This window comes from Giraffa tippelskirchi, chromosome 6, assembly GCF_054371585.1.
Source record: "Giraffa tippelskirchi isolate mGirTip1 chromosome 6, T2T-mGirTip1v1.2.pri, whole genome shotgun sequence".
Taxonomy (NCBI): domain Eukaryota; kingdom Metazoa; phylum Chordata; class Mammalia; order Artiodactyla; family Giraffidae; genus Giraffa; species Giraffa tippelskirchi.
Genome location: NC_137280.1, coordinates 52,234,793 through 52,255,143, shown reverse-complemented (window position 1 = coordinate 52,255,143; position 20,351 = coordinate 52,234,793). Strand labels below are relative to the sequence as shown.

At 39.0% G+C, this 20,351-nt stretch overlaps 1 long non-coding RNA gene across 1 annotated transcript in view; it reads right to left on the bottom strand.

Moving 5' to 3' along the window:
- Positions 1–382: 382 nt before the first annotated feature.
- Positions 383–20,351, bottom strand: part of LOC145508952 (uncharacterized) — a 72,938-nt gene continuing 52,969 nt past the window's right edge. The window contains exons 2-3 of the long non-coding RNA XR_014055711.1: positions 7,973–8,065; positions 383–705 (exon numbers count right to left, since the gene is read on the bottom strand). This is a non-coding gene — a long non-coding RNA (uncharacterized LOC145508952). The remainder of the gene's footprint in view (positions 706–7,972; positions 8,066–20,351) is intronic.

The window sequence follows — 20,351 nt, the reverse complement described above, 5'->3', positions numbered from 1 at the left end:
TCTTTGTCCTAACGGGCTTAAGTGGAATCAAATATTGTAAAACCCAAGAGTGAAGGCATGGCTGGCTCTTAGACTCTTAGAACACTCAGGGTCTAAGAAGAATAACATTAACTTTGGCAGTGAGCTCAGAATCCAATCAAGATTTAGTGAGCGATGGGGGAGGGGGCAGGCTACCGTGATCCTCCCTCTCTCTCTCTTTTTTTAATATTGTTATTTATCATTCCAAATATATAATGACCGTAACATCATTTTAAATGGTGACACAGTATTTCATTATTTACTATATCTCTTCCTAGATTTTTTAAATGGCCCCCAAATTGTCACTTTATTCAACAAACACATTGCAATAAACATAATTGATGAATAAATGTTAGGTGACATCTTTATGTACTTAATAAAAGCAGTTTATTTTGTGTTGGTGTATAGTTGATTAACAATGTTGTGATAGTTTCAGGTACACAGCAAAGGGACTCAGCCATACCTACTCAGGTATCCATTCTCGTCCAGACTGCCCTCCCATCCAGGCTGCACATAACACTGAGCAGAGTTCCCTGTGCTATACAGTAGGTCACCACGATCCTCTCTTGCTTGGGTGTCAATTGGCTTGTTTCTTATTTATTCTTTCATGTCTGGACAGCTGCTTCCTGGGCCAACAGTCCTTACTTCACACAGGAATTCCTGCAGGCCAGATAACTCCTCTGAATTCTATGAAAGAATGCAAAAGTGTTAGTCGGTCAGTCATACCCACCTCTTTGTGATTGCATGGACTGTAGCCCATCAGGCTCCTCTGTCCATGGGATTCTCACTGGGGGCAGATTCTTTACAATCTGAGCCACTAGAGAGGTTTCCCTAGAGGAACCTGGTGGGCTACAGTCCACGGGGTCACAAAGAGTTGGACACAATGGAGCAATTAAGAACGAATTCTAAAATAGAGGGTATGTCATGATTATGTCAAACAAAGATTCATTTAACAAACGTAGCTTCAAAAATCTATCACTTCTTGAGGTATTTCTTTGGTGGCAATCACTAAGGTCTTTTAATCGTATTAATGTTTCACTTTTTAAAAGATACCGATTGTCTTCTAGGCTTCTCAGGTGGCACTAGTGGTAAAGAACCCATCTGCCGGTGTAGGAGATGCAGGAGACTTGGGTTTGATCCCTGGGTCAGGAAGATCCCCTGCAGAAGGGAATGGCAACCCACTCCAGTATTCTTGCCTGGAAAATCCCAGGAACAGAGGAGCCTGGTGGGCTACAGTCCATGGGGTTGCAAAAGTTGGACAGGACTGAACAACTAAACAACAAAAACAATTCCGTTTTTCATATCCATGTTTCTTACCTGTTTCTTTGTCCTTAGGATTGTACTATGCACATGGCCCTGGCCATACTTGGGTCAGAGACTTGACCTCTATCCTGCCTGTGGTTTTCTATATTGTGGTCAACATGGTGGTTCTAAGCCAGAGCTGGGCTCCTTTAAAAACCAATGTTTGGGTACCGCCCTGATCAGGAAAGAGTCAACTTGGTGTTTTACTCAGTGAAAGGTTATAGGAGAAGGTCTGCTTGTTCTGAGGGTGTTAACTGTGACAGAAAAGACAGAAAAGAAGGAAGGAAAATCTTGTTTTTGGCACAGAAAGCCTGTTCCAGGAGCCTGGTTGAGAGAACACTGTCAGCCCCAAAGGTGGATCTCCTCTTCTGGGGCTACAGCTCTGAAAGGGACAGGACAGCCTTCCCACTCTGGACTAGACCAGGTTACTTCTAACTGAAGGGTGATTTCTGGCTCTCCCTGAGGTGACTGTAAAGAGAGGGTTTGATGATACTGAGGAAGATAGAATTACAGAACTGGAATTTTCTGGTAATACAACCATTCAGTGACTCTGTTTTTGACTTAACCACAAATAAATTTGGGAGGGCTTGTTAAAAGTTCTCTTTTTTCTTAACAACAACGAAAATCAAGAAACTCCGACGTTTGAAAATATTGCTATGCTGTAGGACTGATTTCTCTCTCTCACTCTTCTGTTTTTTTTTTCACTCTCTTTCTTACTTTTGGAGGGAGGGGATTCCCTTTGATGTTATGCTCTTTCCTTGGCCCATATAGATACATAAAGACATTGTGAGATAACTGCTGCTGCTGCTGCTAAGTCGCTTCAGTTGTGTCCGACTCTGTGTGACCCCATAGATGGCAGCCCGCCAGGGTCCTCTGTTCCTGGGATTCTCCAGGCAAGAACACTGGAGTGGGTTGCTGTTTCTTTCCCCAAAGATTGTAGGTTTCAGGCTAATGTTGCTGAGTATCATAGACTTTCCATTTAAAGAAATAGATGAATCCAAGGATCAGGTTTCTGTAAACACTTGAAAAGCATATAGGATATATGATATATATAAATATATATTTAAACTCCACTGAAAACATTTTGTATTTAATCTTCCTTTTCTTCCTCCCTATACTGCCCCACTTTTCTCTTTTTCTCTTCTTTTCTCCCCACACCCCTGGTTTTTTCAGGAGCTGGGACACGCAGTTCTATTGAGATGTTTTTTTGTTTTTTTTCCATTATTCATTTGGTTTCTGTATTTCTCCATGCACAAGGTACTTTCACTTTTTTAAAAAAATGAGAAAAAAACAATGTTGTCAGTATCAATAAATCTGCATCCAGAGAGAGTCACTTCCTATCAAGGTTTCAAAAGTGCTTCATGGCTTTCCGATCTCCTGTCTGTGCTAATCAACTCTGATGTTTCACATACACAGGACACAGGATGCCAGCTTCTCCACCAGCTCTGCACTCTGGCGTTCCATTTTAGGAATGAGAACCTGGATTATTTATTTATAACTGCATAAAGTCCTGTTGTTAAGCTTCTCTCCGTGAAAAGCAGAGAGTGGTTTGAGCCAGATGGGGAGAGCCTAGGCAGGATGGTGGCTGGACTGTGTGGGAAGAAGAGAGCAATTTTACTTCCCCCAATAAATGAAATAGCCTAATTTGACCCTCCACTGGTAACATGATAACCGATTAATACATTCACGGGGAAAGATTATACCATCTGGTTTTAGAAAATGGAAACTAGGAGTCAATTGCACTTAAATACTCTTTGGGGCATTTGTTTTTTCCTCCTGTATAGCCAAAACTAAGTGCTTGTGTAGCAAATGAAACTTATAAAGAAAGACTGTGAAACCAAATTGGTTCATATTTGTAATGTTTCTTTAACTCGTATACATCAGATGCTGTAAGCATTAATTGCCTGACATAATAGTTGTGAGAAATAATTTTTAAAAGTAGTGATTTTCCCAGTCTCTTTAGATTTTCTTTCTCCCTGGTCAAACCTTAGTAACATTTTATTTTTTCATTCTTGAAAGCGGATCTAGGTGGTGTAACTTCCTTTATCTATACAAGAAGGCCATTCATTCACACAGCAGATGACACAGGTAGTTTTTTCCTCAGGACTTTTAAAGAGCAGTTTTAGCCCAAATCACATAAGTTATTGCTATCTAATAATATGCAATTTACCAAAATTCCAGCTTTTAGAATACATTAAAGTCCAAGAGAAAGCTACCCACATTTAGAAACTAGTGTATACAGATATCAGAGAAGGCAATGGCAACCCACTCCAGTACTCTTGCCTGGAAAATCCCATGGACAGAGGAGCCTGGTAGGCTGCAGCCCATGGGGTCGTGAAGAGTAGGACATGACTGAGCAACTTCACTTTCACTTTTCACTTTCATGCATTGGAGAAGGAAATGGCAACCCACTCCAGTGTTCTTGCCTGGAGAATCCCAGGGACAGCGGAGCCCGGTGGGCTGCCGTCTATGGGGTCGCACAGAGTTGGACACGACTGAAGCAACTTAGCAGCAGCAGCAGCAGCAACAGTATACAGATATGATGATAATCTTAAGGCTTCATAGTGATTATTGACTTGGAATTCAACTTCAGTATTCACCCTGCAAGTGGTTTGGAATGTTCAAAAGTGAAACAAGAATTGTACTTGTATAAAGTAGGAACTGGAATAAAATTGCTTCTTGAGCATGAACCAACTCTGTATCCCTCTAACATCCAAATATTTGGGGGAAGAAAGTGAGCCTAATATTCTGGAGTCAGTGGACATACTTAACTAAGATTAAGTATGATTTTTTTTTTAATTCTTACAAATGTGGACCCTGATGAAGACTGGCTTCTATTGAGCCCCACTGATTTAATTTGGGCATACTGTAATTTCGTGGGCTGGAGTAGAAACAGCGATTCGGTGAGGCCATCATAAGCTCATTAGAGACACACTGTGAACACTTAATGGGTACAACCCACAGCTTTTTGCATGCATTTTACAGTGATTTCCCTCTTGCCATGCCTGCTGCTTCCTGCTCTATGCTGTTGATAGTAGGGTCATTTCCAAACACCCCAGAAAATGAGAGGTATTTTTAAAAGAAGATTGAAGTCATCAAGAAACACTGAAAGCCAACATTTCAGGGGTGTGTGGTACACTGATGGGATAAAAAAACTTCTCATGTATTGTTAATCATGGCAAGATTGGTTAGCTGTTAAGTAGTGTAGAGTGCAACTAATCAAAAGCTCAAACATCCCACACAATGGAACAGAAATAATTGCTCTCCCTGAGCTTCTATTGTTTCCCACCTTGGCCTCCCCTGGACTAATAAAAGGTTTAATTTTAAATTATGTGAAGGAAATGTCAGCCGCACAAAGAAATACAAAATGCAGCTGCTTGGCTCACCATCAGGTAGAACACAGAATGGATTAGACCTTAATAGGCTTAAGAGAAATGAAGCCTAAACAAATCTAGACCAGCAGCAACCCCCACCCTAGCACCATGCATATTTTTCTCTTTACCCCTAATTGACAGGGCCACATACACACAAAAAGCCTGGGTTCCAACACCCTGGCCCTTCAGATGAGAAGGTTCTGATAAGGTATGTATTCTGTGCTTATGGTACCAGCTATGCACAGTGGGTGATTTGGTTCAAACAGAGACGTTTATTCTGATGCTTCACAGGAAGAATGGGGGAGGGGAGGGCACAGGAGACAAAGATCACTTAAAGGCTTCCTGCATTCAAATGTGTGGGGTTTTTTTTTTTCACTTTTACTATCTTCAAACAAACTAAGATAAATTTTCAGTCCAAAACTTGTTTTTGAAGTTTCAGTTTACTAAGAAGAAACTACTGCTACATGAATATATGGAGGACAATTCTACTGAAATCTTCTAAGTTGCGGATTTTGCAACATAATTGGGCTAAAATTTCAGATAACAACAGCAGAAATAAAAATATAAATTAGGAAAGTAAGCACAGTTAATATTTATTGTTCTAAACTTATGGTTACCAGGGGATAAGGAGGAGGAGGGATGAACTGGGAGATTGGGATTGACATGTGCACACTACTATATATAAAATAGATAGCTAATAAGAACTGACTGAATAGCACAGGGAGCTCTACTAGTACTTGGCAATGGTCTATGTGGGAAAAGAATCTAAAAAAAGAGTGGCTATACGTGTAGTGTATGTATAACTGACTCACTTTGCTATACACCTGAAACCAACACAACATTGTTAATCACTATACTCCAATAAAACTTTTTAAAAAAATTCATTGTTCTAAATAACCAAAATGCCACGGGAATTTTGGAAGATTTGATTATCATTATTTATTTTATTACCCATCCATGAATATGTATTATTTACTCACTACTTTCTTGTATTAAGTGTTATGGTGGTGCCAACTGCAGTAAATAACATATCTGAAAGAATGAGGATCTATTTCTTTTTTTTTTTCATACACAGTATTATAAAACATTCAGGGTTCATTCATACACAGTATTATAAAACATTCAGGGTTCATTTCCTTTAGGATTGACTGGCTTGATTTCCTTGCTGCCCAAGGGACTCTCAAGAGTCTTCTCCAGCACCGCAGTTCGAAAACATCAATTTTTCGGTGCTCAGCCTTCTTTTTGGTCCAACTCTCACATCGATACATGATTATTGGAAAAACCATAGCTTTGAGTATATGGACCTTTGTCGGCAAAGTGATGTCTCTGCATTTTAATACACTGCCTAGATTTGTCATAGCTATTCTTAGAAGGAGCAAGCGACAGAGAATGAGACGGTTGGATGGCATCACCAACTCAGTGGACATGAGTTTGAGCAAGCTCCAGGAGATGGTGAAGGACAGGGAAGGCTGGTGTGCTGCAGTTCATGGAGTTGCAAAGAGTTGGATGCAACTTAGTGACTGAACAACAAGTACTATAAAATAGATGAAGAGCAATTGTATGCTGTACCAAGTAAAGAGCCTGGACTGGACATGTCACTTACCCACTCCAGGCCACTCAAATGAAGGAGATAACACCTCCTTGGCTGGTTGTGAGAAAAAGAGAAGATTAATAGGTGTGTGAAGGACCTACCACAATCCTAGCTATATAACAAGTGCTTGCTGCTGCTGCTAAGTCACTTCAGTTGTATCCGACTCTTTGTGACCCCTGGACTGCAGCATGCCAGGCTTTCCTGTCCTTCACCATCTCCCGGAATTTGCTCAAACTCAGGTCCGTTGAGTCACTGATGCCACGCAACCATCTCATTCTCTGTCTCCTCCTTCTCCTTCTGCCCTCCATCTTTCCCAGCATTAGGGGAAATGATGAGGAAAAATTTACACTTTTCTCACAGTGTAACCCTGATCATCAAAGTATGTGCTAGAATACCGTATGCCTTCTAACATTTTATATCTTATATTTTCCTTCTCTTCCAGTCTTTCACCACATTGTCAGAGAATTATTTTTTCTAAACCACTATTCTGTTAATGTAAATTTCCTACTCAAAATCACTTGTCTATAGCTAGAATTTTCAAGTATTTTAAGTATTTTAAATAGAAAAATCCCTCACAAATTCACAATAAGAAGAAAAAACACTGTTTTAGTATTATAAACTATACATTCAACTTTGTAATATGAACTTATTATGAAGCAAGTACATAAGAACATGGGACTATTTTAAAGAATGTTAACAATTTTAATATTTCATGCATATATTTAAATCAACAGCAAGGAACGATAAAATCTGGTATTAGTCTCACCCCAGAAAGAAATTATTTTGAACTTTTGGTTGTACAGAATAGAAAAACTACTATTCACAAATACAAGCTGTCAAATGTTAATAGGTCTTTTTATGTAGCAGTTGATAGTCTTGTGGTTTAAGCAATTTAATCTGGAAACTTGAAAGGAATAGTGGTAAATTTTGTTTGTTTTGCAACTGCTAGTGTTTCTTCTGCATTTTGGCACAAGTCAGCAACTGAATCACCCAGATAATGTAAAATTTTATTTTGAGCAGACCAAAGCTTTTACAATTTGCAAACATATTATCAAAAAGATTCGGACACGACTGAGAGACTTACATAGCACACATTTTGACTTAAGTTCCACAGAATACTTCGCCCATGCCTGTTTCATAAATATATATACACATACATATTATTATTATCTTTTGAGATTTTTCATTTGGATGGAATATTTTGGTCTCTTTCTGCCCTCCCCAGCCACCCTCCAAAAAAACAAAAAGAACAATTGTCCATTGTGATGAGTAGTGTGCTTCTGGAATCTGAAATATCTGAGAGGGGATTTGCTTCTTCCTTATCTGTTTATAAATGCTTGGCAAGACACAAAATTCCAAGGACAATTTCCTCAAATTCTGTCTTCTGGTTTACTCTGTTGAAGATAAGAAATCTGAAGGCAGTCTATTATTTTCCTTTGTTAATCCTTTTCTCATCTCTCAAGACACGTACATGATTTTCTCCCTGTCTTTGGAGGTCAGCAGTCTGCTGGTTTATGCTTTAGCCTGCATCTGTCTTTTTGCCGTCATTTCTACTGATACCTGGTGAGTCTCTTCCGCTCCTATTTGGCCACTGAGAGCACTTTCAAATTGGCCCCTGTGTTCCCTGGACATACCCCATTCTTTGAGGCCCCCCACTCCTTTTTTTTGTTGTTGAGCACATTCTTACCTCTAACATGTCAAGATGCTCTAGGATCATCTCATCTCGTGTATTTGCTGCCCCAGCCCTGGAATCGATCATTTCTCCAAATAGCTCTTGTTCCTTTAATTGAAAGATAGTATTAGAAACCAAGTTCTGGGCATTAGGTGTGCCTGTTACTATTGGAGTCTGATTGTTTCAAGGCCCTCAGTGAACAGAGCTATGAAATGTATACTCACCTTACATATACAGAAAAACGTTAAAATGTTAGTCACTTAGTCATGTTTGACTCTGTGACTCCAGGGACTGTAGCCCACCAGGCTCCTCTGTCCATGGAATTCTCCAGGCAAGAATACTGGAGTGGGTAGCCATTTCCTTGCCAGGGAATCTTCCCAAACCAGGGATCTAACCTGGTCTTCCTCACTGCAGGCAGATTCTTTACTGTCTGAGCCATGAGGGAAGCCCCATATGTATAGATGTCTCTCATTATTTCTGTATCCATCTATCTGCATCTGTGTGAGTTTATAGTGAGGCCACTGAGTCTAATGCAATATCACATGGTTTGTTCTAGCACCTTTCCTAGACTTTTCTGTAAATGCCTTTGCAACAGTAAGAAATCTGACTCCCACCATCAACCACACATTTATTTATTTGTTTAGTCTCAATATAGTTATGCTGCAGTTTCATAATTTTTTTACCCATATCCCTGAAAGTGGGAATGGCAACCCACTCTAGTATTCTTGCCTGGAAAATCCCAAGGACAGAGGAGACTGGTGGGCTATAGTCCATGGGGTCACAAGGAACTGGACATGACTGAAGTGACTTAGAATGTATCCCTAAAAATCATTTTTTCAATTGTTATCATTGTAATTTTTTCTAAAGAGACTTTTAAAAAAATCACTTTAGAACAATTTTATTGTTAGGATGTTTCAGTATTTAAACTTACAGTTAATAATATGCTTTATCTAATGGAAGAGTATTTTGCTTTTATAAAATCAAGGATGATTAGCTTTTGTTTCCTTTGAGATGTTTACATCAACACTAATTCAAGTCAACCAATAACAGTGATAAAGGCCTATAAATGAGCGCAATTATCACAAATAACAGAACGATCTGCAATTTAAGGACCATGCTTTAACAAAATGGACAGCTTATATAGCATTGACCAATGTAATTTTGAAAGATAAGTTTCTTAATTATTATTACTTATTAAAATTAGAACAACCATTTGAGAACATTTAGGAAACAGTTTTTTTTCATCCTGTTTTCCCATCACATCATGTGTGGTATGGATGGACTGGGTAGGGAGTGAGGCTGGAGATGACTTAGAAGGGTGCTGGGTTTTATGATGCTATGGTGTCATAGACTGAACGTTTGTGTCCTTCCTCCCAAATTTATATGTTGAAACCCTAATCCCCAATGTGATGGTATTAGGAGGTGGGACCTTTGGGAGGATAATTGAAAGCAACTTTTTTGCTCATTTCTGTTCCTCTCTAATGGAGAAGGCAATGGCACCCCACTCCAGCACTCTTGCCTGGACAATCCCACGGATGGAGGAGCCTGGTAGGCTGCAGTCCATGGGGTCTCGAAGAGTCGGACACGACTGAGCGACTTCACTTTCACTTTTGACTTTCACGCATTGGAGAAGGAAATGGCAACCCACTCCAGTGTTCTTGCCTGGAGAATCCCAGGGAAGGCAGAGCCTGGTGGGCTGCCGTCTGTGGGGTCACACAGAGTCGGACACGACTGAAGCGACTTAGTAGTAGTTCCTCTCTAACCTTAAAATAACCTAATTACAGGAATGAGATCAATAGGTAATTTAACCTAACTCTCCTGAATGCACAGCATACCTTGACTAATCTCTTCATTCTCTTCCTAGATTAAAACATGTAAAGGATGAAGAATTAAGCAGTTAAAGAATGACTAGCTCTCTACCCTCAACAGACCCTTTAACAATCCTGCAGGCAGATCATGTAGGCAAAATGACATCTGAAAAGAGTCAGCCAGTTTACATGCAGTGGAGAAGGATGCAGAGTCCAACCTCTTGTCTTGATTGTTCACTGAGATTCTTTCCTTTCAACTGTCAGGACTGAGTAGAATCTTCAGAGTTGGTCTTGGGACATAAGTCCAACTTCTTCCCAGACTGAAGACTTTTCTAAAGTATCTTTCCTTTCTAATGACACTTGCCTCTCTATTACTGGCTTTTGAGTTTGGTTGCATAATAAGGTTTAGATTGGGTTATTAAGGCAGGACCTTCATATGGGATTAGTGCCCTTATAAGAAGAATGAGAGATTTCTCTCCCTCCACAAGCATGCACTATGGAAATGCCACGTGAGCAATCAGCTACGAGGTGTCCAACTGCAATCTAGGAAGTGAATCCACTGGCACAATTTTCCAGCATCCGGAACTATGAGAAATAAATGTCTGTTGTCATATACTCCCTGGTATTTTGTTATAGCAGCTTGAACAGACTGAGATAGTAATTCATGATTTCTAGATAATTTGTTAATTTATAAATTTTGGAAGTTAACTGCTGTCGTATTATTCAATTGCAACTACATATGTAAAATGTACTTACTTTACACTAAAATATCACTATATGTCATTTTGTTCTTTGGAAATTGAGGTATGTAAACAATGAAAATAGCATTAATCATCAATAGATCTGAGAAATTCCAAGTATAGTCCCATATTATGGTTTCTTCTAGAGTTCTGTATCAAGCATCCCACAAAATATAAGACCACGTGAAAATATCACATAAAGCAAGAACAATGGATGCTTTGTCTTGACTGAATTAGCAAATTGCATTTTCTGGTAGCTGACTCATATGACATTTTTGCAATGTAAGCAGCAGAAAGTTTAATAAACTCCTTCCGGATAAAGTAGCTTTTCCAACACATGTGACACACTCAAGTATTTGAATATCAACAAATTTAAAACTAAATCATGTTTTTAAAGATAACATTAAGTTGTTCAGTACTTGAAGACAGAAGTGTAAGGGTTTATTTTCATACACACTCTTATACTATATTGCAGAATTTTATTATTACTAGCAAGAATCATAGAAGCTCTTTTGAAAAATTCACTGGGTAAAGCATGGTGGAGTTGAAGATATTTAATTACAACTAAAAAGAATTCTCAAGAACAAATAAATAGGATCAAAATAATTTTGCCTGTGAATGATTTTGTGTAAAAGTAGAGTAAATTGATTTTATTTTGTATCATCACCATGGCCAACACCAGTTAAACTATCAAGTGACAGCAAAGTTGATTAGTCACATGAATTTGAGTGAACTCTGGGAGATGGTGAAGGACAGGGAAGCCTGGCATGCTGCAGTCCATGGGGTTGCAAAGGGTCAGACTTGACTTATCAACTGAACAACAACAACGACAACAACAACAGAGAGTTTAGATATCTTGATTTCCCAAACATCTTGCTGCTTTCAACACCCAAAAAATGAAGGGATGTATCTGGTGGTCTGGTGTCTCCAGCCCTTCACCAAGGAAGAGGGCTGGCTAACCTACTTGGTCAGAGTTTGTTTGTCACTTACGTCTCTTTTGCATTAATGAACTCCAGGTTTCCATCCATGAAGCTGAGATGGTTCTGTTAGCTTCTGTAAATCTGACCTTACAAATGTCAGGTTATGGCTTATTTATAACTGTATGACATGTAGAGAGAGGAATGTACATTCTGATGATGTGCTGTTTGTCTATTTTGGTCTTTGTTGATCCCATTTCCCTGTAAGATTGTTGTGGAAAAAAATGTGATCTTTATGCCAGATTATTTTAAAAGATACTATTTGAGCTTATCATATTGCAAATTTTTAGAAAACATTTTCAATGTCTTCATGTCTGGGGAGAAAATAATGTATTATACAAATATAAAATAATATAGTAACTGTATAATTTTAGTTACATAGATACAAAACTATATACTAGTTACTAGTGTATGTTTTAGTGTAGTCAATAGATAAGTCTAGTAACCATGGTTTCAGATGTGTAAGATGAACAAGTTAACAAGAGATTTTTGTTGTCCAAAGCTAGGGTACATATGATGCCATTTATGAATGGCAAAAAGACACCCCTTCTGGGAGGATGAATTACGAGAAGGCAGCCCCTCTTTCTGGCCAGTGTTGTTTGCCAAGCCAAGTTGGGCTGAATAGCAGTCCCTCTTCACTCTGACACGGGGACATGTGTGTAGGGAATAAAATGCCAACCACATACAGAGGCCCTGTGCACTTTACCAGAGGAGATGTGAAATTGTTTGTGACTAGCATGGCCTAGCTTTGAGTTAATTTTCAACATGATTTGCATCTGTTAATTAGATAATTGGTGACCTTATTTTGATTTATTATGAAGAAGACACAGAAATGATAAGGCAAAAATACGTAAAAACCATTTATTGGGAATTTTCAGCATACCTGGCCCTGAGTTAAACATCTGGCTCTGAAATTGAAAAGAGTGAATCAGAGCATTGATTTTTCTAATTATAAAAAAATTACAGAGAAGAATTGATTCCTCTTATCTTAAATAATAACTATGAAGATTAAGTAGTAAAGGCAAAAGATATAAATCATAAAGTGTTTTAAAAGCACATGAGTAATACTATATTTTTAATAGTTTAGGAATTATTACTTTTAATATGTATGAATAGTAATAGCAATATCCACAAAATAATAAATTATGCCTAACAAGAAAAGAAGAAATGGTTCAATGTCATGTTTGTGTTGAAAAGTGGTATAATTTAAGCCTAATAGTTTTATTCACTTTCAAAAATCAAGATTCTTTAGATCAGATTAGGAACTCTATTTTTATGTGATTTTTTAAAAATCCCCAATTATCAGCTTTTTAAGGGATTCTGTAAAATCCCAAATTATCAACTTCCCATATAGACCTAAGTTCATTATGTTTCCATTTACCTTTGAAACTCATCTAAGCCCTTTTCATCAAGACAATAATCTGAACACTTTGTATTTTCAGGTTAAAAGAGATTTGAGTACTTTAAAAATGAATTGTAACAAAATGATGATCAGTCTCTATGGATAATAGTATTGAGAGGTCACTTTTCACTTTTCTCCTCTATCTGCAATTTACAGATTCCCACAGTTAAGTCATGATTTTCTAATTCAATCAACAGAAAATAGTGTTTAATTAATGAACAATGAGTTTCTTAATTTTTGGCTACTATCTATATTAGCCCCAGCTAAAGAAAGTACATTGAATTCTGAATTGTGAATAAACAATACAAAATACATATTCATTTTGTGTGTCTGAGAATACTTGATATAGATTACTTACTGACTTCATTTCCTTCAATGAGTATTTTTTCATTCTCTCATTTTTATTTCATATCTATGTGTATCCATTCACATTTAAACCCAATCTCCTCAGGCTATGTCCATAAAAATTCTTACTGTGTGCTCCATATGCAACATATTTCAACAAATTTTTCACACCAGATCTGAATTATAAGCATGTAAAACTTTTGTGAACTGGGCTTTAAAATATCAGAAACAATACAGTCTATCCAAGTTGACAGCTGATATCTGATCTGAAAATAGTGTATTTCCCTTCAGATGTCGGTCTCTGTCACTTTGCATTGCATTGACATAAACTGCTTTGCAAGAGAAGAAAATACTGTGAAAAATAAAATTTTTTATAAATATAATAGCCAAAAAAAAAAAAAACCAAACAAAAATCAAGCTATTCCTTGTTTTTAATATCTGAAATTCCACCTCCCTACATGAGTGTGATAATCTGTTGCAACTGTTTATAAATGATATATTAGGCTCCTATTGTTTCTCTAACAAATTGCCACAAATTTAGTGGTTAAAATAACACAAATTGGTCTGGAGGTCAGAAGTCCAAAATGGGTCTCAATGGTCTAAAGTCAAGGTGTGTTGGCAGGGCTATGTTTCCTTTTGGAAGTTCCAGGAGAGGGTGGTATAATAAAAATTGTTTAGTCTTTCTTTGCCCCAGGTTCCTGGCATAGAGCTCTTAAAATGCTTGTAATCTCCTGAGTGATAAAAGTGTCTTTGGTATGCTAATGAGATGGCTCTGAACATCTCCAAAATAGCTTCAGGATGGGTGCTTGTCACAGGAAAGATCAAGCTAAGATTAGAGTTGGGATTTTAGCCCCACCAGTCTGAGAAGATGGAGACTGAATTTAATTGCTAATGGCCAATGATCTAATGAAGTACTCTTCAACCTCTATTTAAAATTCCTAGACAATGGGGTTTGGAGAGTTTCCTTATTGGTGAACACATCAAGACTGTGGGAGAGTGGCCAGTCTGGAGAGACTTGGAAGTTCTGAAGGACCACCACCCTATCCTTTGCCCTAAGCATCTCTTTCATGTGACTTCTGGAGTTGTATCCTTTACAATAAAGTGGTGATGGTGAGCGATCTTCCTGGAACTTCTCTGGTGGTCTAGTGGCTAAGACTCTGAGCTTCCAATGCAGGGGGTCAGGATTCAATCCCTGGTCAGGGAGGGAATTAGATCCTGCATGCTGCAGCTAAGGATCCCACATGCCACAACAAAGACCTGTGGCAGCCAAATGAATAAATATTAAAAAAAAAAAAAAAAAGAATAAATGGTGGGTTTTTTTCTGAGTTTTCTGAGCTGTTCTGGCAAATTATTGCACCTGAGGAGAAGTCATGAGCTCGGGAAACTACAGTCACCCAGACAGGACTGTCAGCATCCTGGACACTCCATTGCAACTGACGTCTGAAGTGGGCACATCTGCAAAATGGAGCCCTCTGTCTGTGGGGTCTGATCTAAACCTGAATTGAATTGAATCAAAATGCTGGACTCCTAGCTAATGTTAAACAACTGGGGAGCTATTCTTGGTAAAGACACCATATATTTGGTATCAGGGAACCAACCTCTCACTGAGAATCCATTTTCTTGCCTTTTTCAGCATTTAAAGCCTTGTGCTTTCCTGGCTTCATGGCCTCTTCCATCTTCAAAGCAAGCAGTGCCTGGTTTAGTCTTTCTCAGATCACATAACTCTGCTTTTCTGTTTCTTTTTCCACATTTAAAGGACTCTTGGCATTGCCTTGGGCTCAATGGATGATCCAGGGCAATCTCATTTTAAGGTCAACTATTTAGCAACTATCATTCCATTTGACACCTTCATTTCCTCTTGTAATATCTTCATGAGTTTGGGGGAATTAGCATGTGGATATGTTTGCAGGGGTACTATTTTATTTACTACAAATGGTGACAGCAAGGAGTAGGCTCTTTCATAGAAAATCATGTGATAACTGGAACATTCAACATATCACGTAAATGCCAGAAGGTTGTCCAGATTATTTTGTGATGCTGGCTTTTTGGTAGGTTAAATGACCACTTGAATATGTAAAGAAGAAAAACTATCTGCTAACCCCTCTGGAAACTCTGCTTCTGATGCTTGTTCTGTTCTGGTAACCTTGGACTAATCATGTCAACACTCTAAGTGTCCTCATCAGTGGGGATTATAATACCAGTCATCATTCAAGAGATGGCATCACTGACTTGATGTACATGAGTTTGAGCAAATTCCAGGCATTAGTGATGTACAGGGAAGCCTGACATGCTGCAGTCCGTGGGGTTTGGAAGAGTTGGGCACAACTGAGCTACTGAAATGACCGATTCAAGAGTCATTGAGAAAATGAAATGAAATAATATATGCGGAAATATACTGGGAATCCGGTAACACGTCATGCACTGCATTGTATGCTCTGAGCTTGGGGCTTCCCAGGTGGTGCCAGTGGTAAAGAACCTGCCTGCCAGGAGACGCAGTTTCAAGCCCTGGGTGGAGAAGAACCCCTGGAGGAGGGCATGGCAACCCATACCAGTATTCTTGCCTGGAGAATCCCATGGACAGATGAGCCTGGCAGGCTACATTCCATAGAATCACAAAGAGTTGGACACGACTAAGATGATTTATCACGTACGCATCATGCCATTAGCTTGAGCTTAGCAAACTCATAAAACAAGATTATTTGTTATTATAATACACTTTGCTATAAGGCTGTTGAAACTTCAGGATAAGTAAAAGGGAGGACACAATCCTCAAAACAAATGTTTCCATAAAACTGTTATATATCCCCTGCTCTCTACACCCCCTCCCACTTCCATGCCCTTGTAGCCCTCCTGCCCCAATCAGGTTTGAGAGAAACATAACCAAAAGGAACAAAATTTTGGAAAACAGCAGAAGTATCAAAATATGGGAACATTTATGGAGCCACTGTTTTTTCTCCTATGAAGAGAAAAAAATGATGAGAACTTAATAAGAGTCGTTAAGAATTTGAAGTCTCATGGCACAAGGAATGGTGACAAAATAAGAAACTAGCTTAAGGATAAGAGGTTTAGTTTAGACCTCAAAAATAACTCCTCCAAACGAAAGTCAATTGCAGTTGAAATGGGATGCTAAAAGAAGTTTTATATTTTCCTGCTTTAGAGGTCTTTTGAAGAAAGAAAATGAAGTTATTCTTACATCCTGTGAGTGGTAAAGGACTTTAAGTAATCTCCAACTTTACTTGAAAGGTAACAAAAATAGGTCCTTATGGAAGAAACATTTTCAGGACCAAAATATATTTGGCCTTTTTCATAATGATTTTGGCTATCCTTGAAATTCTATTTTTCCAAATAAACTTTTAGAACCTGGCAAATCCTCTTGTGATTTTGGTTAGAATCACTTCAAATTTAAAGATTATGTGTGGGACAAGGAAATCTTCTATATTGTGTGCTGCAATCCATTGACCTGGGAAGCTCTTCACTGACATGAGTTCTTTTTAATGTCCTTCAATAACATTTTATATTTTGTTTCATATGTTCTTGAACCACTTAGGATTATTCCTTCTTCAAATTGGTATCATGACTACCTAGCTTTTTTATAAAATACATGGTACAAAGAGTAAATAAAACACATATGGTAATGTAACAAGATAATGAGCAAGATAAAATGAATAAGAGGTCAAGAAAATGTATGTGATATCTAATTTTTTCAAAACACTAGAGCCCAAATTATATATGATTATGTATCCATATTATTGGGTGTGTACATGCTCGGTCACTAAGGCATATCTGACTATTTGTGACCCCATCGACTGTAACCTGCCTGGATTTTCTGTCCATGGGATTTCCCAGTCAAGAATACTGGAGTGGGTTGCCATTTCCCCCTCCAGGGATCTTCCCAACCCAGGGATCAAACCCAATCAAATCTGCCTTGTCCCCTGCATTGCAGGATTCTTTACCACTAAGCCACCTGGGAAGCCCATCCATATTATTCAGTTTGGTTCAGTCATTCAGTCGTATCCAACTCTGTGAGATCCCAAGAATTGCAGCACACCAGGCTTCCCTGTCCATCACCAACCCTTGGAGATTGCTCAAACTCATATGCATTGAGTCAGTGATGCCATCCAACCATCTCACTTTCTGTTGTCCCCTTCTCCTCCTGCCTTCAATTTTTCCCAGCATCAGGGTCTTTTCCAGTGAGTCAGTTCTTCACATTAGTTCAGTTCAGTTGAGTTCAGTCGCTCAGTCATATCGAACTATTTGCGACTCCATGGACTGCAGCACGCCAGGCTTCCATGTCCATCACCAACTCCTGGAGTTTAATCAAACTCATGTCCATTGAGCTGATGATGGCATCCAACCATCTCATCCTCTGTCATCCCCTTCTCCTCACACCTTCAATCTTTCCCAGCATCAGGATCTTACCAGTGAGTCAGTTCTTCACATCAGGTGGTCAAAGTACTAAAGTTTCATCTTCAGCATGAGTCCTTCCAATGAACACCCAGGACTGATCTCCTTTAGGATGGACTTGTTGGATCTCCTTGCTGTCCAAAGGACTCTCAAGAGTCTTTTCAAACACCACAGTTCAAAAGTATCAATTCTTTGGTGCTCAGCTTTCTTTATAGTCCAACGTTCACATCCATACATGACTACTTGTAAAAACATAGCTTTAACAAGACAGGCCATTGTTGGCAAAGTAATGTCTCTGCTTTTTAAAAATGCTATCTAGGTTGGTCATAACTTTTCTTCCAAGGAGCAAGTGTCTTTTAATTTCATGGCTAGAATCACCATCTGCAGTCATTTTGGGGCCCCCCAAAATAAAATCTGTCACTGTTTCCCCATCTATTTGCCATGAAGCGATAGGACCAGTTGTTTCCTGACGTGCATACAGGTTTCTCAAGAGACAGGTCAGATAGTGTTCATTGGAAGAGCTGACATTGAAGCTGAAACTCCAGTACTTTGGCCACCTCATGCGAAGAGTTGACTCATTGGAAAAGACCCTAATGCTGGAAGGATTGGGGGCAGGGGAAGGGGACGACAGAGGATGAGATGGCTGGATGGCATCCCTGACTCGATGGGCATGGGTTTGGGTAGACTCTAGGAGTTGGTGATGGAAAGGGAGGCCTGGCGTGCTGCAATTCATGGGGTCGCAAAGAGTCAGACACGACTGAGCGACTGAACTGGACTGAACTGAACTGATGGGACCAGATGCCATGATCTTAGTTTTCTGAATGTTGAGCTTTAAGCCAACTTTTTCACTCTTCTCTTTCACTTTCAAGAGGCTCTTTAGTTCTTCTTCCATTTCTATCCTAAGGGGGGCGTCATCTGCATATCTGAGGTTATATATCTTCTGGCAATCTTGATTCCAGCTTGTGCTTCATCCAGTCCAGCTTTTCTCATGATGTACTCTGCATATAAGTTAAATAAGCAGAGTGTCAATGTACAGCCTTGACATACTCTTTTCCCGATTTGGAACCAGTCTGTTGTTCCATGTCCATTTCTAACTCTTGCTTTTTGACCTGCATACAGATTTCTCAAGAGGCAGGTCAGGTGGTCTGGTATCCCCATCTCTTAAAGAATTTTCCATAGTTTGTTGTGATCCACACAGAAAAAGGCTTTGGCATAGTCAATAAAGCAGAAGTAGATATTTTTCTGGAACTCTCTTGCTTTATCAATGATCCAGGAGATGTTGGCTATTTGATCTCTGTTTCCCCTGCCTTTTCTAAATCCAGCTTGAACATCTGGAAGTTCATGGTTCACATACTGTTGAAGCCTGGCTTGGAGAATTTGGGGCATTACTTTGCTAGCCTTTGAGATGAGTGTAATTGTGCAGTAGTTTGAGCATTCTTTGGCATTGCCTTTCTTTGGGATTGGGATGAAAATTGATCTTCTCCAGTCCTGTGGCCACTGCTGAGTTTTCAAATTTGCTGGCATACTGAGTGCAGCACTTTCACAGCATCAACTTTAGGGATTTGAAATAGCTCAACTGGAATTCCATCACTTCCACTAGCTTTGTTCGTAGTGATGCTTCCTAAAGCCCACTTGACTTTGCATTCCAGGATGTCTGGCTCTAGATGAGTGATCACATAATCATGATTATCTGGTTCATGAAGATCTTTTTTGTACAGTTCTTCTGTGTATTCTTGCCACCTCTTCTTAATATCTTCTGCTTCTTTTAGGTCCATACCATTTCTGCCCTTTATTGAGCCCATCTTTGCATGAAATATGCCCTTGGTATCTCTAATTTTCTTGAAAAGATCTCTAGTCTTTCCCATTCTGTTGTTTTCCTCTATTTCTTTGCATTGATCACTGAGGAAGGCTTTCTTATCTCTCCTTGCTATTCTTTGGAACCCTGCATTCAAATGGGTATATCTGTCCTTTTTTCCTTTGCCTTTCACTTCTCTTCTTTCCACAGCTGTTTGGAAGACCTCCTCAGACAACCATTTTGCCTTTTTGCATTTTTTTCCTTGTGGATGGTTTTGATCACTGCCTCCTGTATAATGCCACGAACCTCTGTCCATAGTTCTTCAGCCACCTTATCTATCAGATCTTATCCCTTGAATCTATTTTTCACTTCCACTGTATAGTCGTAAGGGATTTGATTTAGGTCATACCTGAATGGTCTAGTGGTTTTCTCTACTTTCTTCAAGTCTGAATTTTGCATTAAGGAGTTCATGATCTGAGCCACAGTCAGCTCCCAGTCTTATTTTTGCTGATTTTATAGAGCTTCTCCATCTTTGGCTTCACATCACATCCATCTTTGGCTTCTCCATCTTCTTTTTTTTTTTTTTTTTTTTTAATTTATTTTAGTTGGGGGCTAATTACTTTACAATTTTGTAATAGTTTTTGCCATACATTGACATGAATCAGCCATGGGTTTACATGTGTTCCCCTTCCTGGGCTTCTCCATCTTCATATCAGGTGGCCAAAGTATTGGAGCTTCAGCTTTAGCATCAGTCCTTCCAATGAATATTCAGGACTGATTTCCTTTAGGATTGATTGGTTTGATCTCCTTATAGTCCAAGGGACTCTCAAGAGTCTTCTCCAACACCATAATTCAAAAGCATCAATTCTTCAGTTCTCAGCTTTCTTTTTAGTCCAACTCTCACATCCATACATGACTAATGG